Source organism: Anopheles moucheti, chromosome 2 (assembly GCF_943734755.1).
Source record: "Anopheles moucheti chromosome 2, idAnoMoucSN_F20_07, whole genome shotgun sequence".
In the NCBI taxonomy this organism is placed as follows: Eukaryota; Metazoa; Arthropoda; class Insecta; order Diptera; family Culicidae; genus Anopheles; species Anopheles moucheti.
Genome location: NC_069140.1, coordinates 98801029 through 98811900, shown reverse-complemented (window position 1 = coordinate 98811900; position 10872 = coordinate 98801029).

Sequence of the window (10872 nt, the reverse complement as noted above, 5' to 3'; positions counted from 1 at the left end):
AGTGTAAGCAACGTTCCCAAAAACCGACACCGGAAGGTTATCTACTGTCCGAGGCAGAAAAGGCGCTGCTAGGTACGGGGAATGGAAGGTAAGTTATAGTACAGCTCGCAATGGTACAAAAAAAACCCTACATCCCATCTTCCATCCCATGGCCATGTTTTAGCCAGTTTGTAAGAAAACCACCCTCGAAGGGTGTGGAAAAACGGCCAACACTGCTACTAGCCAACAGAGGAAAAAATCCCACCCCACGGGTCTTACAATAAGACAAATAATGAATAAATTTTTATTGACGCTTTCGGTGGCGCCAATCGATTAGGATGGCAAGTGGGGAAGAGGGGGAAGCATCCAATTGTGTGAAAGAAAGGGATGCAGGGAGAATTTAAGTCCAGCATCACCGTGGGTGGCATACGTCCAACATATCCGTCCCATCAAAGCATCATCATCGTACAGCGCCAGTGCACTGGAAAAAGGGGAACTTTTCCACCGAATTTCCACCATTCCGGCTTCCGTGGACGCTGCGTGGACACGGTGTGAGGTAATTTATTTTGTCGTTGTTTTCGGCTTGCAGGACATCATGCCGGCCATGGTTGCGTTGGTTGGTCGGCGAGGTTGAAGGACGGATTAAAGCACCCCCGATTCGACCTCGTTACGTTTGGGTGATGTGTTTTTAAGGTTTCGCCTCCAACTGGTATGTGGAAAGTGATTTGGTGGAGAGCGATATGTTGGACAATAGTTGAGGGAACAAAGAACATGGCCACAATCTGATGATGCTCACAGGATATGTTGCACAGCGCACAACTAACTGATTGAATGGAGTTTGGCTAGATTCTTCGTTCTTTGGAGCGCTAGTGAAGTAATTTTGGCATCGTACAACCGTTGAACAGTTGAAGGGAAATTGACAAAAAAAGAATACGATGGAAAATTATTAAAAGAAAATGTCTAACAAAAAGGAAAAACATAGAAAAATGGAAATTCACAAATAAACATCACAACACAAAAAAAACACTTAAAAGAGTTGATAACGAAAATAATAAATAGTATACTGAAGCTTAAAATGAAATAATAATCTGCTCAATAACTTCATAAAGAACGGAACCTATTTTGATTCAACGTTAGAGAAAGAAAACAATCGAAGCAACCATCAAATCTTGCGAATAAACAATCTTCATCGAATAAAACATTCATCCAAAAGCAAAAAAAAATACAACACAAATACATCAATTAAGGTGAATAATTTAATCACACTCCGCGCACTAGATGCTTCCAACGTTGATAAGAAGTTTAACCAAAACAGCAACAAAAAAAAACACTCCATGAAAACGATTTTTCAAGGTGAAACTTTACATTTAACGCCACCATCATCATCACACCCACCCACATGGGTCCGTTAGTTTTTTTTTCTCGCTTCTCCACACGACGAACAGCTAACACCACACTTTATGATGATCGCGCGATTTAGCTTTTCCAGAGGCCCGCACTTCGATCGCGTCCGGAATAAATTTTATCTTTGCAGTTGGTTGTTTTTTCGTCTCCATCGCGCTTCCAACCACCCGATCGTAGAAGATCTGCTTTTTTTTGTACGCGGTGAGGGAAGGTGATGTCTCGCTGAAAGCGAACGGATGGATGCGGTAAAGTTTCATGAATAAATTACATATTCATGATCCGCAGCCGGGTATAGTTTTTGGGGCCGGTTCTGCAGCTCCCTCATCAACGCAACACCGTCGTGCTCCAACGCGCCTATGACTAATGTGAATGATTTCGAGCTGTCGGTTGTGTACCTTACCCTCGAACGCGGCTCGAAGGTTTGAAGGCTCGTTGCTGTTTTTTTTTTCTTGCGTTTCACTTCCTTGAAGGACCGCAAAAACCGCACTCGAAACCGATGCGTAAACAAATCAATAAAATAAATGAGATTCAAATACGGGCCGGGCCGGGGCTGGGTTTGGTACCTTACCACCGTATACAAAACGGTGCACTCACTAAGCCTTTCCATCGATCGGGTTCGTAGCTTAAATCACTCATTTCAACGCGCACTCTGTCTCTCTTTCCTCCCCCCGGCAAGCTCCAACCGTTCCCTTTTTGTGGCGCTTTCTGGCTACTGGCTACCGGTTTTCCGCTGTATCGCATTTTGGCCACAGAACGGAGCAGCATTGATGGACCATAAACTAATTGGCAAATGACAAACGGATGGATGGGGTGGAGAAGAGCGGTGGTGAAGAAAGGGTACCGCTGGTTATAATCATAAACCTATGCTGCTTTGCCTTTCACGTGCGCCAAAAGGAGCGATTGTAAAAGTAAGCTGCCGGGATTAACCATCGCGCAGTGTGAATTCGTCGTGCTGCATGTCTATTGCAGAAGACGGATTTCACATGTGTCTGTTATAATTCACAAATGCAAACAAATGATCGGATAATAGTCGAGGGAACAGTAACTTGTAATGTATAATAAAGCTGTTTCAGTCGTTCTTTGTAATAAAGTGCTGTTTTTTAGCTGGAAAAATTGTATGAAGTTGAGCGTATGTATTATTGACAAAAGATGAAAAATTTAAGTGACAGTACACTCTTATATTTCAGCTGATCTTAAATCCATACCCAATTTATGCTATACATCAGAAAATATAGCTATATATTCTTATATATACTTAATATATACGAAGAAACTTTTAAACAAAATATTCTAGCGATATAATTTTTGTAATTTTCTTTTTTTTATCTTCTGTGTCTTAAACTTCTTTACATCTTTTCTTCTGTTATTCATTTTTCATCTTTTACTTCTAATATTTGCTTTTGTTTTGTTTTTATCTCTTGCAATTATGATGTTTAATTTATCTAATGTTTTTTTAGTTTCTCGCCTTCTCCATTGGTTTAATTATATTCTGTTCATTATCGTCACTCACTCAAGGTTGGGAAAGCTTAATTTCTTTTAGGCTTGATAAGTGCTTAGTATGTGTGAATTTTTTTATCCCATCCTATTAAATGTGTCAATATTGTGCCCCAGCAAAAGCCAATCAAATTGCTGTACAAAAAGATAAGACACATGGCGCACTAGCAACATCACATTGTTGGCTTACAAGCTTACACCGATGTGGCACCCGTGCCACTGAGTATGTTTGCGATACCATTATCCATTCACAATGCACCACTTTAAGCGATTTAGCAGCGCTGCTGCCATTGTTTCTAAGACTCACAACTAAGAGATGACGATGTTGGAAAGGGGTGTTGGAAGTTTTTTTCTGTTTAAGGTTAGCTGCAATGAAACGAAAGATGACTTTCATCCGCATCAAACACACATCCACTGATTTAGCGTCTTCTTTAATCTTTTCATTTTTAGCTGAACAATATGTATTTCTTTTTTTTTGCTCTCTGTTTTAAAATACTCACGTTCGTGCTTAAATGGTTTCAAACCCTTTGCGTTAATTCGGTTGCAGCGCGATCGTTGCCACTAGATGATCGCCTCCGGCCATTTGGGCCAAGAGGGATGGGAGGGTGCGGCGGTACGGGTTTGCTGACGGAGTGAAAGGCTATCGGGTTGAAGGCGAATGTGATGCAAAGCAGCCAGTGGAGTTGAAAATTAAAGCAAGAAATATCCAAATGAAACGACGAAACGAAGGGAAAAAATACAATCCACACACACACACATACACTCGCATAGTGTGATCGTTTGTTGTAAACAACTTATGTTGCTCTCTGCCCCACTGCCTGTATCTACTCGAGCGCCCAGGCCTTTTGCGCTCCGGTGGGTCAGCCGGTGGAGAAATTTGAATGGAGAGAGTGGGAAACGGGAGACGATCAAACCTTCCCAACACCTAACACACAATCTCTGCCCTACCCATCTACCACCGTAGCGCTCAACTAAGCATACGGAGGCAACGATCGAATGGAAGTGAATCGAGTGAAAGATTACTATTCTCATGCAAATGAAGTCTAATCGTGTTTGCTGGCATGGCGTCGCCTGCTATCGCGCATCCCTTCCGAGTGCAGACTGCGGACTGGAGGGTTGCTGCTTTTATTTTTCCTTTTCTTTTTTTCAGATCGTACCCATTTTTCTTGCCGGTTCAGTGTGTGCGAGGTACTTTTTTCAAATAATTATTGTTAGTAAATGGAAAGTAAAATGTGCAAAGAAGTTCCAGCCGTAAAAAAATACGTCCCGACAGATTGTAATTATAAACCATATCTATTCTATAAAAGAAATGAAAAACTTAAGGAAAGAATAATGAAAACATAAACAAAAACATAAATGAGATGAAAGAAAAACATACCTTAAAATATCAAAAAGATGCTGTTACTACCCTTTAATACTACCCTGTCGTTTACACACACACATCGAAAGGAGACAAAAAAACTGAACAAAAATACACTGACCGGAGAGAAATAAGCAGTGTTAACCTCAAACGCGACTCGTCGCGCACATTAAGGTTAGTTAAAATCAATTGAAAAAAATCAACTTCAATCCAGTTTCATGCCCTTTTCATGCGTCTGTACTGGCTCTTTTTTTCTCTTCTTTTTGCTGTTGCTGATGCTGTTCGGTAGCGGTGTCCAGCGCTTCCTGCTACTAACTCTGCTTTGGTTTCTTGGTTCATAAAACACAACACAACACAGACACACGCATGATGCTTCAATTGTACACTGTGCGCAAATGAATAACGACGAATCGAAGACCTTGAACCTTTTGCATCGATATGCATCGCTTCCTAGAGCGAGTGTCGTCCCCGATTTCGCTCGCCTGAAAGTGGGCTTGAAGCTTAGTTGTGATAAAAATAAAACCCAATCCGCCGGCTGGAACCCGGCACGAAAATGATGGACTATGGACCGCTACCGCATGCTGTCGCCGTTTGGGGATGATCGACAAAAGGGTGGACGGAACGCAGAGGGAAAGCGTACGCATTGCAGGACGCTAAATCAAATTGTGTTCGCTCTAGCGCTGGTGACCGAGGGATGAACACGGATGGGGGTGGTGTCCAGTGGGACAAAATTAATTTAACCAAAACGAGAGCAATACAGGGATTCATTGAAGACATAAACAAAACACACTACCTAGCGATCGATCCCTTAATGAACAAAAAGCAGCTCCAACGGGGAAGACTTTTCGAACGGACTGCTCTGAGTAAAGTAATTTGTTTTTTTTTTCGCATCGCTCTATAATTCTTCTTGTGTTTTTCCTTTGTTGTTTGGGTTATGTGAAAGTGAAGCACAAGCAACCCTAACGAACATGTGTTTTTTTTTCTATTTTGTTTCTTCCCCTTTGCTCGATCGAAACTTCTTCAGCTCGATCAGCCTCCTCCAACTGCTGATTGTTGACATAACCAGGCTGACACTCCACCGTTCGCTGCTAGTCTAGCGCCCGTTGCTTTGTCGCATCAATCAACCAATTCTGCTAAAAATAGAGCACTAGATAGAGTGACCCCACTCGCCACAGTTGGAAGCGGCTCGATGTTCGACGGTATCGAACGAAGCCGGTAGTAACGTCCCGCATCGAACTCTTGCTTTAATTTATTGGATTGTTTGGAATCATTTCCTCGACGGTTTGCACTGGCCGAAGCGATGATCTGTATGTGTTATGGTTGCTGAAACTGTGTGTGAAATTAATAAGACAGGAAAAGTCTGTATCTGCTTTTGGAGCAATTTTTTAGACAATTGCAACATTTAAAGGATTATTACATCCTTTATTATTATATTAAGAACAAACTACAATAAAATATTTATTTTATTCGGCTTTCACAAGATAAAACGACAAGCAAAAATTGCAAAACAAAAACATAATATACATGGATAAAATTAAAATAATAAAATAGTAGGAAAGAAATGTAAAAGTAAAATGAGAAATTATTCGAAGATAACACAAGTACGAATAGAAATAAAGAAAAGAAAAGTAGAGTTGAATAAAAAACCAAAACAAAATTACTAGAGAACAATAAAAAAATACACGTGAAAAATACTAAACTTGAAAAAATAGCAAACTAAGTACTAACAATTATTTAAGCACAAGACTTAAAATAAATTAAACCATTCTTTTGTTTAACTTACTAACAATTGATCTCTTTTATTGATTATAAAACAAAGACGGTGAAATAGTACACTTCCTGATGCAGTAAAACAAAGCCAAACTCGTAAGCGTTTGGTAAGGAAATAAGGGCACAACTGAGCAGAACATGAAAAATAAAAGCAAATACATATTTCAATCATCCGACAAGTACAATCGTTATGCCAAACGCCAAAGCCCTTATACAGGCATGAAAGTGTTCACGTCTCTCAACCCCAGCTGCCATCTGCCCCACAACCAAGTTCGTGATTTTCCTCCATCGTATCTCATCGGCACACACACAGCCACTCAGCCACACGCCGAGCCCTTTCCCGTCCCGGGCCCCGAAGAGTAGGGCGGTGGCGGCGGGAAGGGGAGAAATTATGTCGCCGTCAGTTGCCATCGCCACCGTAACGATAAGCTACTACTATGGCCGCATCGACCGCAAGCCCCAATTCTCCAGGAGCGCGGCCAAGCGCACGATCTCAAACTTTGGCTAGCAAAACGCGGAACGTCTGGAAAATGGTTCCCGTTTCCTCAAACCGGTTTTGTCGGTTTCTTTTCCTTTTTGCTTATTTCGGACAGTCCCGAGCCGTTTCTGCCTGCTGCTTCTATCGCAGCGGCGGTCTGATGGGCATGAACTTTTCTCCAAACGTGCCCGGTACTGCAACTTGCTGCCGTAGGGCACCGGGTACCGTGATCTTCATCTCCGGGGGGGACCGCTGTTTGTCGTACGGGACGGGCAAAAGGGCCCTTTACATCGTTACGACGCCCGGTCAGCTACGAGGGTGACCAGTTTTCCGAACCGGACGCACGGAAAGCGGCTGGGGACACCGGTTGGTTGGTGGCGATGGCGCCCCCGATTCGTTGAAACCTGCGCGTCCATTTGTAAAGGGCACACGATCGGTTTCGATCATTTCAAGTCGCTTGCTCGCGTGTGTACGCGTTGGCAATTGGGGGGGGAGGGGCAGCGGCGGTGAGACTTGGTACGTGCGGAGGTTAAGTTGTTGCATTGCCTGTCTTTTTTTTTGTGTTGCTTTCGTTGGTGCTCTGTTTGTTACACAGCCTTTCCTTTCTTCGCGCGGGCCTCAAACCCGGACTCGAGCGTGATCTGATCGGGCTGTAAAGTGGCATAATAATGGCAGTGGAGGAGAGTCAACCGCTAATGATCATCACGACGACGATGGCGTAGACGATGATGCGAATGGCCTGGAATAGAGGTGTTCAACGATGGTGTGTTCAGCGAAGGCTAGCATTGCCTCGAGTTAATACGTCTGTACAGCCTCTGAGGTACACCACTCACCAGTGGTGGTTCCTCCCATACGCTTCCACTTACTTTCTCTCGCGCGGGTTGCTGGCCGGCAGAAACCGATGGGTCTCGTCAACAGCTCAGACACTGTCTAAGCTCACAACGGTTATTGAGTTCAAGCCAATTTATTCCACATCACAATAAGTAAGTAACGCTGCGGAAAGTTTAGAGAACATTTGAAAAACATTATAAATAATATTAACCCAAAAATAAAACAGAAAATGTTGATGAGTATATATTGAAACATTGATAAACGCTTGACTAAAAAAGGAAAAAAAAAGCTTTAATTTTTATCATTCACTCTTGTACCTGGCTTTATATTATTATATTGATTCTAAAAGTAAATTTCGAGCTTTATATTTCACTCTTGCGTTATTATAATTGCTCTCTGTTGTAAGATTTTTGATACACAAACGTTATCGTTTATGAATCTTAAATTAATCTCTTAATTATTTGTTCTTTCAAGAAGAATAACTTATCAAGAAATTTGAAGAATTTTCTCACCAGCATAAACCAAACGTGTTGAATAGTTATAGCATTACAGAAAATGTAATCATGTACAAGCTACTGACTGCTGTCAAATCAAGCTACCAGTGCCGCGACTACCCCTTAATGAACAGCTTCACACGGCAACTAACGACCAACACCGTCCAACAGCAAAGGGAAATAGAGGGCTGACCTTTTCGCGTGGAACCGGCAATGCGAAAACGTAACCAAACCTAATGTCAATAAGTGAAAACCGTGCTCGGGAGAGTCCGCACGGCTCGGTGCATGCGATACACATCTCGCTACATATCGTCATCATCGCCGTGCTCGTACGCCATCTAGACCGGCGATCGAGCCACCGTGCTCCGTAACGGTACAGACAACCGGTACGAAAAGATCGCCGTCGATACGTGGGGCGGCGGTAGAGAAACGGTTTGTTGATCTACGGCTACGTGCGATCGGGCAGGCACGACCCTACCTGTTCCACCATCCACCAGATCAAAACACACAACCTTCATAGCACCGTTTTTGGTGCGCGAGGTTGTTGTGCCGGTGTCATGTGTGTGTGTGTGTGGTGGGTTGATAACTTCTCACAACACAGCTTACCTACGATCGATTGCCGTTTGGAGATCGTATCCCTTGTTGATCGTTTCGGACGCTTTGCAAACACACGATCGACACAGTCGAGACAATTTTCATTTCCACATAGTACTTTATTTCAATTGAATACTCTATAATGTTTCGTTTTTCCCCGACAACCTTTTCCCATTCGTGTTGTTTCTTTGTTTCGTTTTTTTTTTGTTTTGGTTTTTTACTTTTCATAAGTTCTTTTCATCTGACAGGGACACTGAAACTGAAAAATTCAAACCAAACTGACGTCACCTTACGGGCTAAGTTTAAACATACGTTAAATGGCGCATTTTTTTTTTGTATAAATTCATAGAATTTATAGACCCTTGCTGTCGTTTTACAGTGTTTATTCGCTTTGTTCGTTCCTTCGTTTGTTTGTTTGTTGTTGTTTTTTCTTCCTCCTCTTCTTTTTAATTTACCAAGTGTGTTTCCTTGTTTACACATTGCTTTGTTTCAAGCGTTGCACAATCCTATCGGGGGAAAAAAGTCTTTTCTTTCGTTTGCTTTTTGACAACTTTATATGTTCGTTCATCGTTCAACAGCGTTTTGTTGTTTTTTTTTCACTTCTTTGGTTGTTTTCTCAACTTCCTTTGCGTCGTCTACCTGTCCTTCCGTGCTTTGCCCCACCTTTTACCCTTACCACAGTAAGTGAAGTTTAGAACTCAATAGTAACACAATTTGCGCGTTTCGCAATCACCATTGTTTTGTTTTGTTAGTTGTTCATAGTTATCATTAAGTGGAGTGGTTTGTTTTTTTAATGTTTTTCATGCATTAAGGTAGAAAATAGCGAGCGAAACGCTCATTACGAAGAGGCGCGCGCATTTAGCAAAACAGTTGTTTCGAAGAAGCTATGTTCCTTTCGTTTGGTAGTTTAATGGTGATTAGAAATGTTCACCCATGAAACGCTTATCATTAAAGTTAGCGCGCGAAGTGTTTTTGGACAGTTTTGCTGTTCCGTTTTGATCAAAGATGCACACAGTTTTGTTGTGAGAAGTTTACTTGAAGTAACAGGCTTGAAAACGTACGACTTAATTTATGTTCTTTTTTTTTTTGTTTGCTTTTTTCACTCATTTTTCACTTCATTTCCCTTCGGTTAAAATTTGTTTCTTTCCTTGTTCTAGCGCTAGTTGTTCTTTGTTTTTGCACCGTTTTGTTTTGTTTCTTGCTCCAAACTACTACGATTTGTGTTTGCGTATTTGTTTTGTGGTATATTATTAGTACTTGCACAGTTTTAGTTTTGCAAAACTTACACTTATTAATCACTTACGTTGCTAATTTGTATCATGTTTATTGATTTATTCTTTAACCCCGTTTGCTTTTTTTGTTTATTTCCTATTTGTGAATGTACTTTTCATCTTGCGTGACGATTGTTTGTTGGGCGTGACGATAGAGTTGGATGCGCAGACGGTAGAAAGGAATGCAAAACAACAAAACCTCAAGATTTGGTTTGGGTTTTTGATTAAAACAAACAAACGAAATGGCGCATTTTGTCGTGGTAATATGTCCACTAGTTTGTTCGCTGGCACCGTGGAAGAAGGGTTTACTATCACAATGTGCTTCTTTCATTCGTCTCAACATTCGCCGCAAAACACATGATTACATGATTTCCAATAGCAGGACCTACGCATACTACGGAAGCAATGAAAGTTACCGCCGCCGCCGTGTGTGCTTTGTTGGGTATTTGAACTTTTCCAGGGGACTCTAGCCTTCTTCCACGGTGCCAGCGGAACAACGACCGTTTTGGTTCTCCGTTGCGTTTTGGCCGGGGGGGTGGTAAAGGTTTCGGAAACCGTTTTATGTTTTGTTTTTGCTTTGTTTCGTGCTACAGTTTTCACACACTGCATCGGAGCATCGGTCAGCATATTAAATTCGTTATGAACGCTCGTGCAAAAGGCATACGACCCACACAGAAGGCAGAAGTAAAACAAACCCCGAAAACTGTGTCTGGTTAGCTGTTTGCTGTGTGCGTATGTGCGGGTTGGATGTGTTTTTCGTTTGGTTTTGTTAAAGATAGTTGGTTTATTTTAGTGCATTATCATATGCCCCCACGATGGACAACGTGGTGGGGATGATCGTTACCATTTCGCTTTCGGATATCCTTTTCCAAGATGTTGTTTTTTTGTTCAAAAGGTGTACCCTGCTAGTAAGGTGAAACTTCATCAGGAAGGAAGCGAAGAAAACACAAAACCGTACAGCGCCAAGAACGAGAAACGGAAAGAACGATATTAATTTTCTTTCCTTAGCCTCTTTTCTTGACGCTGAGTGAGTTCTGCGCCGGTGGAAAGACGAAGGCTTGTCTGTTTGTAATAACAACAAACAGGATACTGTTGTATGCTCTTTCGTGTTGGGTTTTCGTTTTCAAATTTGTAAGATTTATTATGCTTTGCTAAATTGTCCACCACATAGTATCGTGTTTTTGTTTTGTTTTGCGG